This window comes from Dendrobates tinctorius, unplaced genomic scaffold (genome assembly GCF_039654945.1).
Source record: "Dendrobates tinctorius isolate UK_male_01 unplaced genomic scaffold, ASM3965494v1 ptg000126l, whole genome shotgun sequence".
NCBI lineage: Eukaryota > Metazoa > Chordata > Amphibia > Anura > Dendrobatidae > Dendrobates > Dendrobates tinctorius.
The window spans coordinates 6,129,006-6,150,233 of NW_027361794.1; the positions used below are offsets into that span (position 1 = coordinate 6,129,006).

The window sequence follows — 21,228 nt, forward strand, 5'->3', positions numbered from 1 at the left end:
TCCTCCGCCCCCAGTTGGGTTCCTGTCCTTGACGGGTGAACCACGGCAGCAGGAGCGCAGCACTTACCGGGGTGAAGATCCGGGACCGTCCCGTCCGCGGTCAGACAGCGGGGAGGCCCCTGTCGCCGCGGGGTCGGTTGCCGAAGCCGCCACCGCTGCAGCTGAGGGGCTGTCCAGGGTGAGCGGGCGGGGAGGACCGGGCCGCCGCTCCGGGAGGAGTAGGGGCCGGGGGACGCCAGTTTAGGGGCAGCGCCGGGTACAGAGGTGTACCAAGATGGCGCTGCCCCGGAAATAGAAGGAGGAACTTCCGGGTCCCCGCGGTCGGCGCATGCGCAGTGCGCACTCCCCGGGGAGGCAGCGGTGCAGGCCGGGAAAACAGGTGACGCCAGGGCGGCCTATTCAAATTTGGAACGCTGAAGCAGCCTCAGGGCTGGAAGCGTTCAGACGTGATGGATAGCGACCAGCATGAGGAGCTACAGCAGCCTAAGCAGCAGCACCAGCACTGCCAAAAGGATAAAGACTGATGGGAGAGCCGGTCCAGTAGTCACTCCACGCAGCAATCAACTGCAAGGAGCAAGTCACCTGCCGTGGATCGCCCAGTGAGGGATTTGGATCCACTTCCAGAACCGGTACCTGCAACCGCGCATGGGGGGTAAGTGGATCTTCGTGAATGTTCCCCATTGTAATAGACTTCTTTCCCTTATCAGGGAAAGAAGAGAGAAAAAACCAAGAACAGGGAATGCCCCACCTGTAGGAAGCCATTACCAACTCCCTGGGAGAAAAAATTATGTGACTCCTGTATACAGGAGGTCCTCGGCGGTGAAACCCTGGATCATGCCGCAGACCTAAGGGCGGTAATCCGCGCAGAAATTCAGAGTGCCCTTTCATCCAAAAAATGGGAAAGAAAAGGAAGAAAGGGGGAAGTGGTAATAGAGTCCCAATCAGAGAGCTTATCGTCAGTGGAAGTCACCTCCCATACTGTAAACACCGACTCGTCATCCTCCGAAGAGGAGACGGAAGATCGTCATTGTTTCCCCCTGGACGAAGTGGATGCCTTAGTAAAAGCGGTAAGATCCACTATGGGGGTGGAAGACCCCCGGACTGATAAATCAGTCCAGGACATTATGTTCGGAGGACTGGGTTAAAAGAAACGGAGGGTATTTCCGTTAAATAAGAACGTCCAAGGCCTCATAGATAAAGAATGGGAAAAACCGAATAGGAAAAACTCTACGGTTCCTTCCATCAAAAGAGAGTACCCATTTGATGAGGAGGCATCCACATCGTGGGATAAAGCCCCCAAACTAGACGTGGCGGTAGCCAAAGCTTCAAGAAGGTTTGCACTCCCCTTTGAAGATATGGGTACCCTGAAAGACCCATTAGATAAAAAAGCGGATACCCTACTTAAGGGCACCTGAGAATCAGCAGGGGGAAACATCAGGCCGGCGGTAGCGGCAACCTGTACCTCCAGAGCTCTTATGGTATGGATAGACCAATTGGAGAGACAGATAAGGGAAGGGGTTCCCAGAGATAAAATCCTAGAATCCATGCCAATGATAAGAGGGGCGGCAGCCTTCCTGGCCGACTCTTCGGCTAATTCGATAAGATTGTCATCCAAAACGGCAGCCTTGTCGAATGCAGCTAGAAGAGCTTTGTGGTTAAAATGTTGGCCTGGGGATCTCCAGACAAAAATGAAGTTATGCGCCATTCCCTGTGAAGGAAAATTCCTCTTCGGGGAAACTTTGGATGACATCCTCGAAAAGGCAGGCAACAAAAAGAAAGGCTTCCCAAACCTAGGACCAGTGAGCGCCACGGGCTTTAAACGGTCCTTTCGGAACAAAAAGTTCTTTCAGAGGAGACCCCCGAGAGACCAAAAATGGGAAGACAGAAGAAGGGACAGGGGGTTCATCTTCGGTAACTCGTCCCGGGATAAAAAAACCCGCCAAGTGACTGTGGGCCCAGGGTGGGAGGGAGACTAAGTTTTTTCCTCCCAGCCTGGGAGAAAATATCCAACAATCCCTGGCTGATAAATCTTATAAGATCAGGATTAAGGATAAGCTTTTATTCTCTCCCGTCGCAAAAATATATAATTACCCCGATAAGGTCGTCAAAAAACGAACAAGACGCCCTCGAAAAGGAGGTCCTGAGTATGTTGGACAAAAAAGTCCTACAGGAGGTTCCCCCACAGGAGAGAGGCAGGGGGTTCTACTCGCCTCTCTTCCTAGTAACCAAACCAGACGGCACCTTCCGCACCATCATAAATTTAAAAAGACTGAATTGCTATATTAAGAACGAAAAATTCAAGATGGAGTCGATCAAATCGACCATCAAAATTCTCATTCCGCAATGCTTTATGGTGGTCTTAGACCTTAGCGATGCCTACTACCATGACCCCATTCACAAAGAATCCAGGCAATACCTCAGGCTAGCGGTCTCGATAGCAGGAGAAATAAGAGAATTCTAATACAGGGCCCTGCCATTTGGGATCTCAGTGGCTCCACGAGTCTTTACGAAATTGGTGGCAGAGATGATGGCTCACATAAGAGAACAGGATGTTCTGATAGTGCCATATTTGGACGACTTTTTAATAGCGAGCAATTCAGGCCAGAAATGCACAGAACAGAGGGACAGAGTGATGAGCACTCTAAAAAACCTCGGGTGGCTTCTGAACCTGGAAAAGTCAAGGCTGGAACCAAGGAGAGTCCAGGAGTTCCTAGGCCTGACACTGGATTCAAACATCCAAGTGTGTTACTTGCCAAATCACAAAAGGGACAGAATCATTCAAATGGTACAAAAAGCGAGGCAAAACCCTTCTATGACACTAAGACGAGCAATGTCTCTGTTAGGGTCCCTCTCTCTGCATGCTTGCCGGCGGTCCAGTGGGCACAAATACACATGAGGGATCTGCAGTGGGATGTCCTGACCAACCAGTGGGCTTTAGGAGACCACTTGGAACATCATATTACGCTAGATTCAAAAACTATTCATTCCCTAGCCTGGTGGGAGGACAAAAACAACTTGTCCAAAGGGATTCCCTGGGAGGCCAAGATCACACATGTAATTACCACCGACGCCAGTCCTGTGGGATGGGGAGCCCACATGGGCATCAGTGTGGCTCAAGGAGGATGGAGAGGTCAAGAACTAAAAGCCTCCTCGAATCAAAAAGAACTGCTAGCAGTAAATTATGCCTTGAGTCACTTTTTGCCAGCATTAAAGGGCCATCATGTCCGGATATTCTCGGACAACCGAGTAACAGTGGCCTATATAAACCACCAGGGGGGAACCAGGTCCAGAACGCCAATGGAGGCATCCTCCGAGATATTCAGGTTAGCCGATGGAAACTTACTGTCCCTATCGGCGCTACACATACGGGGAGTAGAGAACCAGACAGCAGACTTTGAGCCGTACCCAACTACATCAAGGGGAGTGGGCTCTAAATCAGTCCGTTTTTCAGAAGATTGTGGAAATGTGGGGAACCCCAGACATAGACTTATTTGCAGACCACAAAAACAAAAAAGTGGAAGCATTCTGTTCTCTAAATCCCAAAGGGAATCCTCGGACCCTGGACACATTTATGCTCCCATGGACACGGGGACTACTGTATGCCTTCCCACCAACCATTCTCCTCCCGGCGGTGATAAGGAAAGTCAGGGAAGAGGGGGCTCGGGTAATACTTATAGCCCCTTTCTGGCCAAAAAGAACATGGTTTTCATGGCTCAGAATAATGTCAGTAACCGACCCCTGGGTTCTACCAGATCTCCCCGACCTTCTATCGCAGGGTCCTGTGCTACACCCCCAAGCAGTGAACCTCCATTTAACAGCATGGAATTTGAAAGGTCACTGCTGAGGGGGAAAGGATTTTCAGAAAATCTAATTTCCACGTTGCAAAAAAGTAGAAAACCAATTACAACCAGAGCCTATGGTAGAACCTGGAGGAAATTCCTATCCAGTTCGGGGGCAAAGGTTCAGGATGGAATACAAATGGATAAAATCCTGGAATTCCTCCAAAGGGGGTTAGAACAGGGACTAGCGACTAACACACTGAGGGTACAGGTAGCGGCCCTAGGCGCCCTGTATAATCAGGAGGTGGCGAGCGACCCTTGGGTATCACGGTTTATGAGGGCCGCAGCCAGGTCTAGACCAATAACTACCCAGAAAGTACCATCATGGGATCTGAACTTATTGTTGTCAGCCCTAACAGGACCCCCATTCGAGCCTATCCAGTCAGCTCCACTAAAGACCCTATCATTAAAAACGATACTGCTAGTGGCCCTAACATCTGCTCGCAGAGTGAGTGACATTCAAGCCTTATCGGCAATACCCCATTCATTAAAATTATGGAGGATAGAATTATATTGAAACCTGACCCTGCATATTTGCCTAAGGTAGCAACACACTTCCATAGATCACAGGAGGTAGTCCTTCCTTCCTTCTTCCCAAACCCTACGAATAGAGGAGAGGAGAAATTTCACACATTAGATGTGAAGAGGTGCTTAGTGCACTACCTAGAGGCCACCAAGGGATGTAGGAAGGAAGGATCTCTCTTTGTGTGTTTCCAGGGACCTTGGAAGGGGCTCGGGGCGTCCAAAAGTACCCTGGCAAGATGGATAAGGGATGCGATTGCCCTGGCATACTCATACAGTGGGAATACCATCCCGGAGGGTCTAAAAGCCAACTCTACGAGAGCAATGGCGACCTCATGGGCAGAAAGATCAGAGGTATCAATAGAGCAGATCTGTAAGGCGGCCACCTGGTCAACACCTTCTACCTTTTTCAAACCCTATCGCCTAGATCTAACCTCTGCGTCTGACCTGACCTTCGGGAGAAGGGTCCTTCAGGCGGTGGTCCCTCCCTAAGCTACCAATCTCTGAAATTCTCTCTGTGGTGCTGTCATGGGTGAGGGAGAATAGCTTAGTTACTCACCGATAACGGTGTTTCTCGGAACCCATGACAGCACCCGCTTAATTCCCCCCCCCCCCTTTTTCACGTGTGCGGTGAGCACGATTTAATGTGTGTAGAGTGTGTTCTTAGACACGAGGCTTCTCTATAAGTATACAATTTATAATGTTATGTATATACTTTTGTTGTTAACTAACCTGGAGACCCTCTGATGCTCTGTAACCAACTGGGGGCGGAGGAGAGGTGCCGCTCTTTTGTCTGTAGGTTCCTGTCCTTGATGGGCGGACCCCCTCTCTCCGTGGTGCTGTCATGGGTTCCGAGAAACACCGTTATCGGTGAGTAACTAAGCTATTCACCACCACACGACCCAGGGGCAATGGTCACAACAGGAGGCACGCCTCCCAATCAACTTTTTGGAAATATGAGCTGTCTGGCTGGCGCTACAACGTTTTCAGCACCTTCTAACAGGACGCCCCGTTTGGATTCAATCGGACAATGCCATGGCGGTGGCTTATGTAAATCATCAAGGGGGCACCCGCAGCAGAGCAACAATGCACGAGGTAGGACACGCGCTTCACTGGGCCGAGAGGAACCATTTGGTGATATTGGCGGTCCACATCCCGGGCGTGGAAAACTGGGCGGCGGACTTCCTCAGCCGGCAGGGTATTGCATCCGGGGAATGGTCACTGCACCCCGAGGTCTTCCAGCAGATTCACCAACGGTGGGGAACACCGGATGTGGATCTGATGGCCTCCAGAGTGAACGCCAAGGTTGCTCGGTCCCGGGACCCACAGGCGATCGCCGTGGATGCGTTGGTTCTGCCATGGAACCAGTTTTGCCTTCCATACTTGTCCCCCAAAATCCCCCCCTGCTGCGACTACGTCCGAGGGTCATCAAGAAGAAAGCAGAAGGGGTTCCAGCGATTCTGCTGGCCCCGTTGAGCATGGTATGCAGACCTAGTGCAGCTGCTCACCGACATTCCTTGGCGTCTCCCAGAGCGCCCGGATCTACTGTCCCAGGGCCCGATCTTCCACCTGAACTCGGGGGCCCTGTGTTTGACGGCACGGCCGTTGAATCTTGGATTCTGACTCAGGTGGGGTTTGGGTGTGAGGTGGTCGCTACAATGGTTAGCGCACGGGAAGCCTACCTCGGCGAGAATTTTCTATCACACCTGGAAGGTCTTCTTTGCTTGTTGTCGAGACCGTGGTTTTTCTCCACTGACATTTTCTATCCCCAACATCTTGGCCTTCCTCCAGTCGGGCCTAGACTCGGGGTTGGCCCTGAGCTCCCTTAGGAGACAGATATCGGCTTTGTCCGTCCTTTTCCAGGGAAAAATTGCTACCAATATGCAGGTGAGGACTTTCATCCAGGGAGTCTCCCACTTGGTACCTTCCTATAAGGTGCCCCTGGATACCTGGGATCTTAACCTTGTCCTAGGTGTTCTGCAGGAAGCTCCGTTTGAACCGCTACAAGATATTTCTTTGTCGTACCTTTCCTGGAAGGTGTTATTCCTTGTAGCCATAACTTCCATTAGACGAGTCTCGGAGTTGGCGGCCCTATCCTGCCGAGCACCGTTTCTCGCCTTCTACAGGGATAAGGTGGTGCTCAGACCAGCTCCCCCCTTTCTGCCGAAGGTCATTTCCTCGTTCCACATTAATGAGGATATTGTCTTGCCCTCGTTTTGTCCAGCGCCAGTACACCGCATGGAAAAATCTCTTCACACATTGGACCTGGTAAGAGCCCTCAGGAGGTACGTGTCGCGGACGGCACCCTTTCGGCAGACAGACACGCTGTTCGTGCTCCCCGAGGGTTGCAGGAAAGGACTTGTGGCCTCAAAATCGACCATAGGCAGGTGGATCCGTCCAACTATTCTGGAGTCCCACCACATCAGGGGTGCGCCGGTTCCAGCAGGGATCAGAGCACACTCTACTCGGACAGTGGGCGCTTCTTGGGCGCTTCGGCACCAGGCTTCGACGGAACAGGTGTGCAAGGCAGCAACCTGGTCCAGCCTGCACACATTTACTAAACATTACAATATCCATACTCCGGCTTCAGCGAATGCGAGCCTAGGTAGAAGGATTCTCCAAGCAGCGGTGGCGCACCTTTAGACATGAGGTGCATGTAGCTTGGATCGGTGAGTCAACTTCCCACCCAGGGACTGCTTTAGGATGTCCCACAGTACCTGTGTCCCCCTACGAGGCGAAGGAGAAACATCGTTTTTTGTGATAACTCACCGGAAAATCCTTTTCTCTGAGACGCTCATTTGGGGAAACAGCACCCACCCTGATAGCCAGTTGGCTCTTGTTTGTTTAATTAATGTGCATTTTTGTTGATATTAGGGTGGTTCCTTTCTAGACATATTGTTATCTGCATTAAGGCTGATTCTTGTTGTTCTCCTACTGCTTTTGCACTAAACTGGTTTCCGCCCGCAATCGGGGCGAGGGTGTATACGGCGGAGGAGGAGCTAACCTTTTTTTTTTTTTTCACTTAGTGTCAGCCTCCAGGCAGCGGTAGCATACACCCACAGTACCTGTGTCCCCCAATGAGCGTCTCGGAGAAAAAGATTTTACGGTGAGTTACCACAAAAATCCATGTTTCCCGGCCTCTTTTCACCGGCTGAGGAACAATGATGGGAACAGAACAATCACTAATAGATCAATCTGTCCCCATACAATATCATGTTATCAGCAGCACATCTACAGTTTACATCGGCGATATGCTGCTGAGAACAAGGATTTTTGTTCCGGCATAAACAATCCAATCAGTCGATGAATATGCAGCATTTTGCTTGTTTAGTATAATACACCCCATAGTTCTTCATATATTATAATGTGCACCACAGTCCTCCATATTGTAAAATGCACACCCCATAGTCCTCGATATAATACAATGTGCCCCATACTCCTACATATAGTATAATACACTCCTCATAGTCCTCCATATATTAAAATACGCTCCTCAGTCCTCCACTTAGTATAATACACTCCTCATAGTGCTCCATATAGTATAATGCACCGCCATAGTCATCCATGTAGTACAATTCACTTCCCATAGTATATGTTATGGTTGTCCCACTAGGGTGAGACCCTTCTTAATTGTATGTGTCGAAATTATATGTTGGAGCATGCATTGAAGAAATACACCAGACAACTTGTTGTCTAAAATGATTTCCTTATCTTTATTGCGGGAAGTACAGTGGGTTTTTAAAGAGAAAAAGCGAGATGCCTTCCAAGTTATTACCTCATGGCTTATCGGTATAGGAACAATGGCTTGTTGTCACAGGACCTTTCCTAGACCATTCTTTATTTGTTCTTACCAGCTGCAAGCTGGTTATTTAAATATCTATTACAGGTCAAGTTATTGGCAAGCGTAGCAAACCATACACCAAGAATTACTGAATCATAACTTGTTAGCAGGAATAGTTTTTAAAATCTTATTTTAAGTATATACTTAAAGGGTCCAGGACTCTAATATAGCATCTACAGTATGCATTTATATATATTTTGGATGTCTTCACAACTTAATATTGATTTCATATCCTTAACAATCCCCCCTTTGGAGATATACAAAATCAAAACCCTAATCTCATTGAGACTATCCATCTGTCCTCCCACATCTATTTAACTAAAACAATCCTGAAGCAACTAACTTAGCTGATCTTCACCGTATACAAGATTACCCATCTCTAATGGATGGGCCCCCTCTTAACGGACTTGCGCAGGAGGAAGTCAGATTCTAGTCTCTCCCTCATCGGTGTGCTTCAGGCCAGCATACTCCGGCGGGGAGGCGGATATGGTATTTCTTCCAAGGTTTCAGTGAACAGGTCGTGGAAGTCAGCATGTACGGCTATCGCTGTGGTCATAGTTTCCATCGTCATCTTCTTAAGGCAGGGAATTATGCAGCATAAAATTAAGGCTAATCTAATCAAAACACATACAACAGCTATGCCCAATTTTATGAGCGTTCTTTCTCTTTCCCCCATGACTGCACCACGGAGAGAGAGGGATCCGCCCTCAGGGACAGGAAACCTACAGATGAAAAAGGTGATACTTCTCTTCCCACATCAGTTGGTTTCCTGTCCCTGACGGGGAACCTACAGCATTTACCTGCAGTCGACGCGGGATTCCGGGGACCGAACCAGTCCGGTAATAGGCAGCGGGGGCTCCCTGCCTCGGCTGGGTCGAGGCCTTGGGCGGGCTTCCCCCGAAGCACCACCGCTGGGGTCGGGGGGCCTTGAGGGTGAGTGGGGAGAGGCAGTGAAGAGCACGAGAAGCGGTCACTACAGGAGAACCCCCGCTGAGTGCCGGACGAGGCAGCCTGAGGAGGTGGCAGCGGCGGCAATCGGGAGCCGCAAGTTGCAGAGCCTACCGGACCTCGGAGCGGCCTGTGGGGAAAGGCGGCGGCCACTGGAAGCTGCGAGGCACGCAGGTCTCTGCAGCTCGGGCAGGGAGGCGGCGGCCACTGGAAGCCGCGAGCGACAGGGTCTGCTGAGCGCCGAGAGGAGGGCGCAGGATACCGGCACCTGGGCGCATGCAGGATGCCGGTAGGGCGTGTGCGATCACAGCTCCCTGGAATAAGGGAGGCGTGGTGCACCGCTGGGTAATCCGCGGTGCGCATGCGCGGGCGGCCACTTCCGGCAGGGCGCAGGGATCGCTGGGAAGAGGGTGCCGGCAAATTAAAAAAAAAAAAAATAAAAAAAAAATAAAAAATGGTGAAATCATGTTTAAAGCCCCCGCTGAAGGAGAAAGAAGCGGTCACCATGATTGGGAAACCACAGAGGGAGAAGGAGACACGGCGGGGTTCCCCGAAGCAGGGACCACAACAAATGTAGGCACAGCGCCAGAACGACTCTTCCCAGCAACGCAGCGGTCATACGGGATCGCGGCGCAGCCAAAGCTCCACCATGGTGGCACAGCCAGAAGTGGATTCAGCAGTGCAGATAATCCCTACGTCCAAACTGTATCGCTCGTTCCACGTGGAGGGTGAGTGATCTCCGTGAATGCCCGCTAATGTGCAATTATTAATTTTTCTTTTCAGGGGCGTAAATGCATGACCAAATCCAAACACAGGGTATGTGCTATATGCATGGAGGAGTTACCCCCCCCCCCCCCCCCACATGGGAGAAAAAGCTCTGTGCAGTGTGCATAGAGCAGACAATACAGGAGGAGTCCCCGAGGTTTGCTTTAGACCTCAAAACACTGATAAGGACCCAAGTCGAGGACGCCCTTGAGGGTGCCAGAACCTCAAAGAAAAACCATAGGTCCAGGCATAGATCCCCAGAGTCCAGCGTTAGTGAGTCAGGAAGTGAACTATCCGACTCAAGTAATTCATCATCCTCAGAAGGGGGACGCAGCTGCTTTCTCCTTGAAGAGACGGACGCCCTGGTAAAAGCTGTGAGGACAACCATGGGGCGAGTAGACGAATGCCCTAAGAAAACGGCCCAAGATCTAATGTTCGGAGGGCTAGAGCAAAAAAAAAAACAGAGGGCTTTCCCGGTCAATGAGAAAATCCATTCTCTAATCAAACGAGAATGGAAAAAGCCAGACAAAAAAGTCCTCCTAACACCAAAGAGGAAAATACCCCTTTGACGACCCGTCCTGCTCCTTATGGAGCAAAGCTCCTAAATTGGATGTAGCAGTCGCAAAAGCTTCTAAAAAATGTGCCCTGCTGTTCGAAGACATGGGTACCCTGAAGGACCCAATGGATAAAAAAGCAGAATTTTTTTTAAAAAAATGCTTGGGAGGCGGCAGGAGGGGGGCTAGAGCCAGCCATAGCAGCCACGTGCACGGCACGCGCCCTAATGGTCTGGCTGGACCACTTAGATTCACAAATAAAGGGAAAAGTCCCAATAGAAACAATACAGAGATCAGTTTCTGTAATGAAGGGAGCAGCAGCTTTCCTGGCGGATGCGTCAGTAGACTCGACCAGACTGGCAGCCAGGACAGCGGCCTTCTCGAACGCCGCAAGACGCGCCTTATGGCTGACATGCTGGCCGGGAGACTTGCAAACAAAAACCAAATTGTGTGCAACCCCGTGCGAGGGGGAATTCTTATTTGGCCCAATGCTAGACGACATCTTGGACAAGGCAGGGGACAAGAAAAAGTCCTTTCCCGGATTCCCTAGCCAGACATACAAACGGCCTTTTCGGAACAGAAGGTTTATGCGACCGAAGCCCCCAAAAGGTAACAGAGATGGATGGGAGGACATAAGGAACAAAAATAAAGGCTTTATGTTTAACAAACCCCCCTGACAATAAAAAGCCACAATGAAGGTACTCCCCGGGTCAGGGGAAGATTATCCTACTTTCTCCAGGCCTGGGAAAAAATATCCGCGAGTTCATGGATACTGAACATAATAAAGGAAGGTCTGAGGCTAAAATTCAATACCCTCCCAAACGACTCTTTTGTGATAACGCCCCAAAAGACATCACACGAGCAGCTGGCTCTGCAACAAGAAATAATGAATCTAAGGGAGAAAAACGTATTACAAGAAGTCCCCTACCAAGACCGGGGCAAAGGCTTCTACTCCCCTCTCTTCCTTCGCAGGAAGCCAGACGGATCGAACAGGGCGATCATAAATCTAAAAAGACTGATCAAGTTCCTGTAAATTCAGCACTTCAAAATGGAGGCAATAAAATCTTGTATAAAAAAATGCTTCCCCCATCTTGCTTCATGGGTGTGTTAGACTTGAGAGACGCATATTACCATGAGACTATTCACAGAGACCACAGGAAATACCTCAGGGTGGCGGTGACAATCCAGGGGGAAATAAAACTGGGTCTCCTTCCCAGGGCTGTGAGGTACTCCGGTACCGGGCTGGTGTCAGCGGGATGTGTCACAGCAGCGGTGACCTGGTCCGTGGCCCCGGGCGCCCAAGTAATGGGGGGAATTGAAATGGTGGAATGTAGTTGATTAAATGAATAGTTCGTGACGCCACCTGTGGTATTCGGCAAGTGAGATGTTAAGCCGACGCTGCATGCAGATCCTCTGGGACGGATGATGTGTTGCAGCCAAGATGGTGAAGCTCCCCACAGGAGGAGCTGTAGTCCCAGGGCAGTGTAGATGTAGAGGAGAGGCACAGGTGGTACAGAAGCTGGTACCCAGATGTAGTGGTACAGGGTGTGTTAGCGCAGGAATAATTGGAGGACACCAGAGCATGTAGTTCCAAAGCTTTACTCACAGTCTGTAGTACACACAGGTGCCTGCCTCTGTGCCGTGTCCTCCGGGTCAGGGACTCAGTCAACCTCCTGGTCAGATGGAATGCTCCCTTCCAACACTCCGCTAACATGTGCCTTTCTGAACGTCTCCTCTTATAGCGCCTTTGGTGTGAAGTACTCCTAGTACTGAGTTACACTGGAGTTCCTCCTGACAGATGTTCCCAAGAACTATACTTTTACGGCAGACAGCTGTAGCCTGCTTCGGGGACTCCTTACTCCTGAGTCCCGACTCACTATCCAAGTTGCTGTTGTGCCCCCAAGTCATAGATGGGAGTAGTGCATTTACAGCCCACTACTCCATCGGTGTCTGCTGTAGGACCATTAGTATCCATACAACCTCGGAGACCAGGCCCCGGCCTTGCGCTTGGATCTTCTAGGCAGGGTTCTCTTCTAACCCATGTCCTCTGTTCCCTTCTACTCCTACATTCCGTACTAGTCTTTCCTTCTTATGGAAGATCAGGTTTCTGCTCAATGTCTTTCTCTTTCTTTCCTTTTCCGTGCCAGCAGACCCAGGTCACTGAGATCTGCTGCAGCACCTCCTTCCTCCATCCCTCTCCCAGGGATCTTCTCTCCTCCGACTCTGTACTGAACTGGAACTGAACTGAACTGCCCTCTACTCCTAAACCTTCCCATTCTTTTATGTATTCTAACTCTACCCGCCTCCCAGCACATTTCATGTTCCAAGCAGGGAGCCACCAAAGGTGCTCTGCTACACTCCAAGCAGGGAGCCACAATATGGCTTTGCTGAACTACTGTGTTGTGTGGGATGCAAGTGTTGGAGCATGGTCAGGAGCCTCCAACTTACCTGGATGGTGGGGTACCACACCTCAGGAGGAGGTGCAGTACTTCTGTGGCCACTGAATCCTCAGGGGCGCCACAAAACATTATCAGTTCAGAGCCCTCCCCTTCGGGCTTGCTATTGCTCCAAGGGTATTTACAAAGGTAATGTCAGAGGTATTGGCCCACATAAGAAGCAAAACATCCTGATAGTCCCATATCTGGATGATCTCTTAATAATAGGCGTCACCTTTCACCACTGCAAACAACAATTGGACATGGTCATGAGATCTCTACTGAGTCTAGGATGGACGCTGAATTTGCCCAAATCCAGACTCGTACCAAGTCTGGTGCAGGAGTACTTGGGGATAATACTGGACTCAACCGAACAGAAATGTTATCTTCCGCAGACGAAGGTTAAAAAAATGGCACAGATGGTGTCACAAATGATAGCATCCCCAGTCACTACCCTGAGAAAAGCAATGTCTCTATTGGGGTCAATGACAGCCTGCATGCCAACAGTACAGTGTTCACAGAGCCATACTTGAGACTTACAGTGGGAAATATTAGGAGCAGACGTTTCCCTACACGGAAATTTAAACAAGCAATTAGACATCTCACCAGAGACAATACATTCCTTAACGTGGTGGGCAGATCCAGCCAACCTAACCAAGGGGGTTCCTTGGGAGTTGCCTGCGACAGAGATCCTAACTACGGATGCAAGCCCCTGGGGGTGGGGTGCACATCTAGGCAACCAGGTGGCGCAAGGGCTCTGGACCCAGGGAAGAGAGTCAGCTTCCTCAAATATGAAGGAGTTGCTGGCAGTAAAACTAGCTCTCGTTCATTTTCTAGATTCACTTCGCTCCCATCACTAACTACTCAGACAACCAGGTAGTGGTAGCATATCTAAACCACCAGGGGGGCACCAGATCTTGAGCACTGATGGAGGTAACAAAATCCTTCTTCCACTTAGAACACAATCTAGAATCCCTGACAGCGCTTCACATAAAAGGTTTGGAAAATCGAACGGCGGACTTCTTAAGCAGGACACTCCTAAAATGGGGAGTGGGAACTAAGCCAGTCAGTCTTCGACCAAATTGTGAGACTCTGGGGCCGGCCAGAAATAGACTTATTTGCGAACAGTCAGAACTGGAAGTTGGAAACCTTCTGCTCAATCGATCCCCGTGGGGGGCCCAGTAGCTCTAGACGCCTTCACGATACCCTGGGGTTATCATCTGGCCTAGGCTTTCCCTCTAATATCTCTCATTCCCTTAGTACTGAGGAAAATACAGGGGGTCAAGGCGACTGTAGTGGTAATAGCGCCCTTCTGGCCACGGAGAATATGGTTCCCCTGGCTGAGAAGAATGTCCGTAACAGATCCCTGGGTTCTACCAGAAACTCCAGACCTGCTATCCCAGGGACCAGTGTATCACCCCCACATAAAAAAACTTACACATGACAGCTTGGCTTTTGAGAGGGAACTCCTAAGCAACAGGGGCTTCTCGTCAAACTTGGTATCCACGCTACTACAAAGGAGAAAGCCAGTAACCACTAAAGCGTATGGCAAAGTGTTGAAAAAATTCATGTCAGTATCAGGCTCTGACCCAGCGGGAGAAATCCCAATAGACAAAATTCTGGATTTCCTACAGAGGGGGTTGGAAAAGGGTTTAGCTACCAGCACCTTTTAAAAGTACAGGTGGCGGCCTTGGGGGGCTTTGTATAACCATGACCTAGCAAAAAATAGATGGGTTATGAGATTCATTAGAGCCTCAAGTAGATCCAGGCCGATCCCCTTACGCACCCACCCCCCTGGGATCTAAACCTAGTGCTAAACGCACTAACCAAATCACCCTTCGAACCCCTAGCGGAGGTTCCCTTAAAAATATTGTCCCTTAAGACCTCCCTCCTCGTAGCCTTAACTTCTGCCTGCCGCATTAGTGATATGCAAGCTTTGTCTGCCCACTCACCCTTCACGCAAGTACTGGATGATACGGTAATTCTTAGAACCGACCCAGTATATCTCCCCATGGTATCGTCACAGTTTCATAGAACCCAGGAAATCTCCCTACCCTCCTTCTGTCCCAATCCCAAGAACAAAACAGAAGAGGTATTGCACACTTTAGATGTAAAAAGGTGCCTGGTCCAATACTTGACAACCACGAGGGAGACTAGGAAGGATAGGGCTCTGTTTGTCTGTTTTCAGGGTCCTCGGAAGGGTCAAAAAGCGTCGAAGGCCACACTGGCGAGATGGATAAGAGAGGCCATCACCCTATACTACTCCTCCTGTGGGGCGGCTATCCCGGAGGACGTAAGGGCCCATTCAACCATTGCAGTGGCATCATCCTGGGCGGAGAAAGCCGGCGCTTCAATAGACCTGATATGTAGAGATGCCACTTGGTCTTCCCCCTCTACATTTTTCAAACATTACCGTCTAGACTTGACCTCTTTAGATCTCACCTTTGGTAAAAGGGTTCTGGAGGCGGTGGTCCCTCCCTAGATGTACAATCTTTGTAATTCTTTCCGTGGTGCCGTCATGGGGGGGGAAAGAGAAAATCGTAGTTACTTACCGATAACGGTATTTCTCTGATCCCATGACAGCACCCGTACATCCCCTCCCTTTCACACACAGGTGTGCACATTAGAGTGAGTTAGCTTTAGTACTTGGCCACACGATGCTTCTATTAAGCTTAATTTGATTAATCTTGGATTTTTTATAACCATTTGAGTTGCAGCTGAAAGTTCTGTGTAATGCTCTGTAAACCAACTGATGTGGGAGAGAGGTACCGCCTTTTTCATCTGTAGGTTTCCTGTCCCTGAGGGCAGATCCCTCTCTCTGTGGTGCTGTCATGGGATCAGAGAAATACCGTTACCGGTAAGTAAGTACGATTTTTTTCACCCCTCCCACCACCCAAACCAGGTGTCCCAGGTATTTTCTACCCCTGAGATTTGGGCTAGTTCCTCAGAGAGATCACTGAGGCCTCTGAGTGCTCTAGTTTTACTTCCATCTGGGCCTGTGTTGTCTGGTATGTAATTGCAACAGCTGGTACCTATCATTTTACAGACTCCACCTTTTCCTGCCAGGATCATGTCTAGGGCCATCCTGTTTTGGAAATCCATAATGGATGTGAAGCTTAATTGCTCAGAATGTCCCGTGACAGCAGTTCTAGTGAAGTTGGCAAACTTTTGTTGATTATAATACATGTAGTTTATACTTTTTACGTTTTTGATTATCCCAATCATGGGAATGATGGATTCAAATCCAGCTGCTACCTCATTTCTGGCTTTGAATTCATCAGGTACTCCCTGTGGATCCTCAGGATCTGGGATGGATGAAAATACTCGAGAATGTATTTTAGTTAGGTGTTTGAATTGACCAATCACAAACTTAGTCAAAATGTCATACTGCATAGACAACTGCTGTGGGAAGTACAATCCTAGCCTGGGAACACTTCCAAACAGGATCTCATATGGGCTAAGTTTGGTTAGACCAGCTGGTGTGTGTCTGACACTGAACAGTGCGAGGGGAAGACTCTCATGCCATGGCTTCCCTGTGTCTTGTGCTGCTTTGAGCATTTTACTTTTTAGTGTCCCATTTAACCTCTCGACCTTACCGCTACTCTGCGGGTGGTACGGAGTGTGTAGCGCCAACTCTGTCCCCAAGGCCTCCCATGTCTCCTTTGTAAGATTGGCTGTGAATGCAGGGCCTTGGTCACTTTCTATGGTCTCTGGGAGCCCATACCTACACACTATTTCAGAGAGGAGTTTTTTAGCAGTGGTTTTTGCTGACTGATTTTTCACTGGGAAAGACTCTGGCCACCCCGAGAATGTCTATCACTGCCAGAAACACCCCCCCCCCCCGAGTGGGGGGGCATGGCTATGTAGCAGCTGAGAGAGGACGAATCTGGCAGGAGCTCCTGATATCCTGAATACATCCGGCCAGCGGACCCTTACCTCAGCGGTATATTTACTAATTTTCGGACCCCCCTGGACTCTAGGACGCTCCTGGACCCCCACGGGAGAGCGGGGCTGGACTGCTGAGTGCTTGCCACTGTGAAGACCGGGACGTCGGCCATCTTGGAAACACGCGCTCTGCCTGTGAGAGACGCGGCGCCAGGATACCATCGCTGCAGCGCTGACGGACGGTGAGCAGACACCCTGAATATTCGTGAGGGCTAAGCGGTGTGTGCCCTGAAAGATTGGACCCCGCGTTCCCTCTTATTGTGAAAGTCACCTGGCCTGCCAGCGCCATTACTGTAGGGACTTGGATCCCTCTGGCTGCTGTCCCTGTGGGGTGCTGAGGGTCTCTCCCCGGGCTATAAGGGCCCTTGTCTGCTGCTTGGAGCTGGACATTGCCTCCCTGTGTGACTCTGCAGATCTGAGCTACTCCTGGGACCCTGCAGCCACTATCTGATAATCTTACTCCGTCTATAACTTTGATTCAGGGGACTCCAGCGTGCACTGTTTCTAATATCCAGCTGTGCCCTATTGCTATTGAAATGAGTCGTTCCAAGAGGTCTGGGGCGGCTGAAAAGCTGAAGGAATATGCCAGAATAGACCATACTGAAGTCTCAAGATCTCTTAAAAATAATCCCTCACAGGCTCTCAGCGTAAGAACCACCCCTCGGAGGGTGGAGAGGAGAGTGAGCAAGAGGAATTAACTCTTAAACAGGCGTCTGAACAACTGATGCAGGCCATCTCCTTACCCAGGACGTCTGTCTGGGAAGATAGAGGACGTGCACACCGAGGTGGGACGCCTCAGACAAGATATGCAAGCTATGAAGGGCCGCATTACAGAGGTGGAGACAAGGGTGTCCCAGGTAGAAGACACCATCACATCTATGGAAGCCAAACTAACGAAAGTGGCAGGCTCTATGAACGCGTGGAGGCAAAAGGCGGATGACCTGGAGAATAGATTGCGTCGGAATAATATCCGAATTATTGGTCTACCGGAGCGCTCGGAAGGACAACACCCAGAGCAATTCCTAGATGATTGGCTTAAAACTACTTTGGGAGATGAATTCTCCCCAATATTTGCGGTGGAGAGGGCTCACAGGGTCCCTACTAGGCCTCTTCCTCCTGGAGCCCCACCTAGACCTTTTTTGGCGCGTCTCCTCAACTGCAGAGATAGAGACGTGGCTCTGCGTCTGGCACGGCAAAAGAGTCCTATCGAGTTCAACAATGCCACGATCTCGATTTTCCCAGACTCTATGGAACTCCAGAAACAACGGGCACAGTTTACGGAAGTCAAAAGGCATCTACGGGCGAGGAATGTTATATACTCGATGATTTACCCGGCTCCGGGTGGTTCACGAGGGTTCTACTTTGTTTTTTACAGATCCAGCAGAGGCGGCGGAGTGGCTATGGTTTCACAAAGGGTCTGCTGCAAAGGAATCCAAACGCATCTATTGCTAGTTGGTATTTTTCTATTAATCAGCTGGTTGGAGCTTTACTCGAAGGCGTCCAAGTCACCAACAATACCGGACACTGGGCTCAGTGATGGTATCCCCTTGTTTGCTTCATGATGGGAGTGCAGACCTCTTCTCCCGTGTTTGTTGTTTATTCACTTTGTTTTTTTTCCGTAGTGGTTTTTTGTATTTTTTAGGTAATAATCGCAACCGACAACAATTTCAATCTCTAGGTGATGTCTCTAAATTTTGCCCGGGTAATATTGTGCACCATATTCAGCGGAGTAAAACATGGGGTCTGAGTTGATATGTATGACATGGAATGTGAGGGGTATAAAAACTCCTCGAAAAAAGATTAAAGTTTTCTCACAGATCAGACAATATCACCCTCACATTGTGACCTTGGTGGAGACACACCTGGCCAGGGATACATCGCGGTGCGTACAGAAACCTTGAGTACAATGGTCCGTCCATGCATTCCACACCATCTATTCGAGAGGAGTCTCACTGTTGGTACATAGTGACGTCAGATGAGAAGCCAGGGACACTCGGAGGGACCCTGAGGGTCGTTTTGTTTTTGTCCATGCATTGATAAACACCAGGAAATATGTCGTCTTATGTATTTATAAGAATTACTAATAATGAGTTATGTATTATAATCATGGAGTGTCCCAGAATTCAGTACGATTTTCCCTCCTCACTAGTTTCACTTTCCATAGATAACTGTTCAGTGTGTGTCTGTGGGAGGAGCAGCTGCTCTCTGCACTGAGGCTGCTGGAGGGGAAGAATTCCTTACTGTGTGATGAGGGCTGCTTCATGTGGACGGGGAGGGCCTGTAGCTATGGAGGGTGGGGTTGTTGCTATAGAGGGCATGTTTGGAGTAGAGTAGGAGGTTACGACTAATTCCATTTCAATGCCATAACACCCCCCCCCCCCCTTGGAAGTTCTGTTCAGAATATGTAGAAAACCGTGCAAACTAGTGACAGAAAGTAAATAACTTATTGTCATAATTCTGCAGCCCAGTTATGTACTGAGATTATGTGAAAAGCCCGGACAACCCCTTTAAGGCATACCTGAGGGGCTGTTTGTCCTCCACGATCTCTTATATTAAGCGGGTAACCTCAAGAAAGGATGATGAGGTGGAGCAACGACTGAAAGACCCAGAGGCCTTATATATATCTAACCAAACCAGTGGGAACAGGATTGAGTGGCTGGCTGCCCAGAGGTTATATACTCAGCATGTGGACACTAAATCTAAGCGCAAACTATTCTTTACCCGTCAATCTTATTTTGAATTGGGGAACCAGACGGGCAAGTTCTTGGCATATCTGGTGCACCAATATAGCACCTCTAATACAATATTACAGATTCGTAGGGCGGATGGTCTATTGGTGTCTTCGACCGAGGAGATTCTTGGCTGTTTTCATGACTACTACAGGTCCCTATATGAATCTACAGTAAAAGTTACTTTGACACTTTGGGGTGTTTAGACTATTTGTCAGATGTATCATTCCCCACATTAGATCCTGAGCAGCGAGCCCTTATGGACACTATGTTCACCGCAGAGGAGATAGAAAATGCTATGACAGACATGGCTTCTGGGAAGGCCCCTGGACCTGATGGGTTCCCTATCGAATTATATCTGAGGTACAGGGATATATTGATGCCACTTTTGGTGAAGGTATTTCGGGGCATTTGGGAAGGGAATTCTATGCCTGAGTCCTTTTATGAGGCTAACATCATAGTGCTTCGGAAGGAGGGGAAGGACTCCCTAGAATGTTGATCCTATCGTCCCATTTCTATAAAATTTTCACCAAGATCCTAGCTACTAGACTGAACTCAATTATATTGAACCTTATACATCCTGATCAAACAGGCTTTATGCCTGGTAAAATTACTTCCATTAACATCAGACGAGTCCAGTCAATAGTACAGTATAGCTCCCTAATGCCGGACAGCAAATGGGCATTGGCATTGTTAGATGCTGCCAAGACTTTTGACTCTTGAATGGCCTTTCCTCTCCGTATGTTTGCAAAGGTATGGCTTTGGCAATAAATTTATAATATGGATCAGAACATTACATATGAAACCCAAGGCCTGTATTATAGTAAATAACTATATCTGAGTCTTTCTCATTACATAGGGGAACCCGTCAAGGCTGCCCTCTTTGCCCGGCCCTCTTCGCCCTTGCGATTGAGGCACTAGCACTACGTATAAGGTCCTCCCCTAACATCAGTCACGTGGGGCTTAGTCCCACTAAGGCTGTAATACCCGGGGGCCCTGTGATGTCCCTATAACTAGGGGAAACCCTGTCTGACCCTCAACCCAGGGTTTTTGCTGATGGTGCAAATGCCTGAGCCTCCAACCTTTCCTTGTCTCCTGCTCAGCCCTGCACTTAACCCTCCACCCTCCACCCAGTGAGGAGACACACCACCAAAGCCCCCACACAAATAAAGACAGACAGGGAGAACTTAAACTGCACTGCGCCACACACACACAGGAATATACAGTAATGTGAATAGGGCACAACTAAACACAAATATGGGAAGGAGAAAGGATAACAACGGATTATACGACACCAGATACGAATCTCTCTCTCTGCAACACCTCCACTCCAGACCGGAACCACTTGGTATGAAACACAAGCTATAATCGGCGACGCCCATAGGCCAGCATGACTATTTAAAGACCGTGGGCGTGACTAACCATCCAACCTGGTCTCCAGCAGGATTAACCCCCGAGAGCCTGAAGATCAGGCCGGCGCCACTGAGGCTATAGTGGCTGGAGGTGGAACTACCTCTGCTTGCCGGACGCTGTGGTGTGAACAGCGTCCGACATGACACAAAGGTATAGATATAGCAGGTCGGGTGGATACCATAGGCCTATATGCCGACGACTGGAAGAAACTTTGCCACAGGTGATATCCCGTATAGA

The 21,228-nt window shown here is 49.4% G+C and overlaps 2 protein-coding genes across 2 annotated transcripts in view; both read left to right on the forward strand.

Annotated features, from left to right (window-relative positions):
• The window catches only part of LOC141047227 (uncharacterized), a 480,556-nt gene that overhangs the window by 256,215 nt on the left and 203,113 nt on the right, over positions 1–21,228 (forward strand). The gene's annotated exons all lie outside the window — the stretch shown is intronic.
• LOC141047265 (uncharacterized) overlaps positions 1–21,228 on the forward strand; it is a 165,071-nt gene that overhangs the window by 2,959 nt on the left and 140,884 nt on the right. Inside the window, exon 2 of the mRNA XM_073542272.1 lies at positions 7,388–7,467. The gene's annotated coding sequence lies outside the window, so the exon portion shown is untranslated. The remainder of the gene's footprint in view (positions 1–7,387; positions 7,468–21,228) is intronic.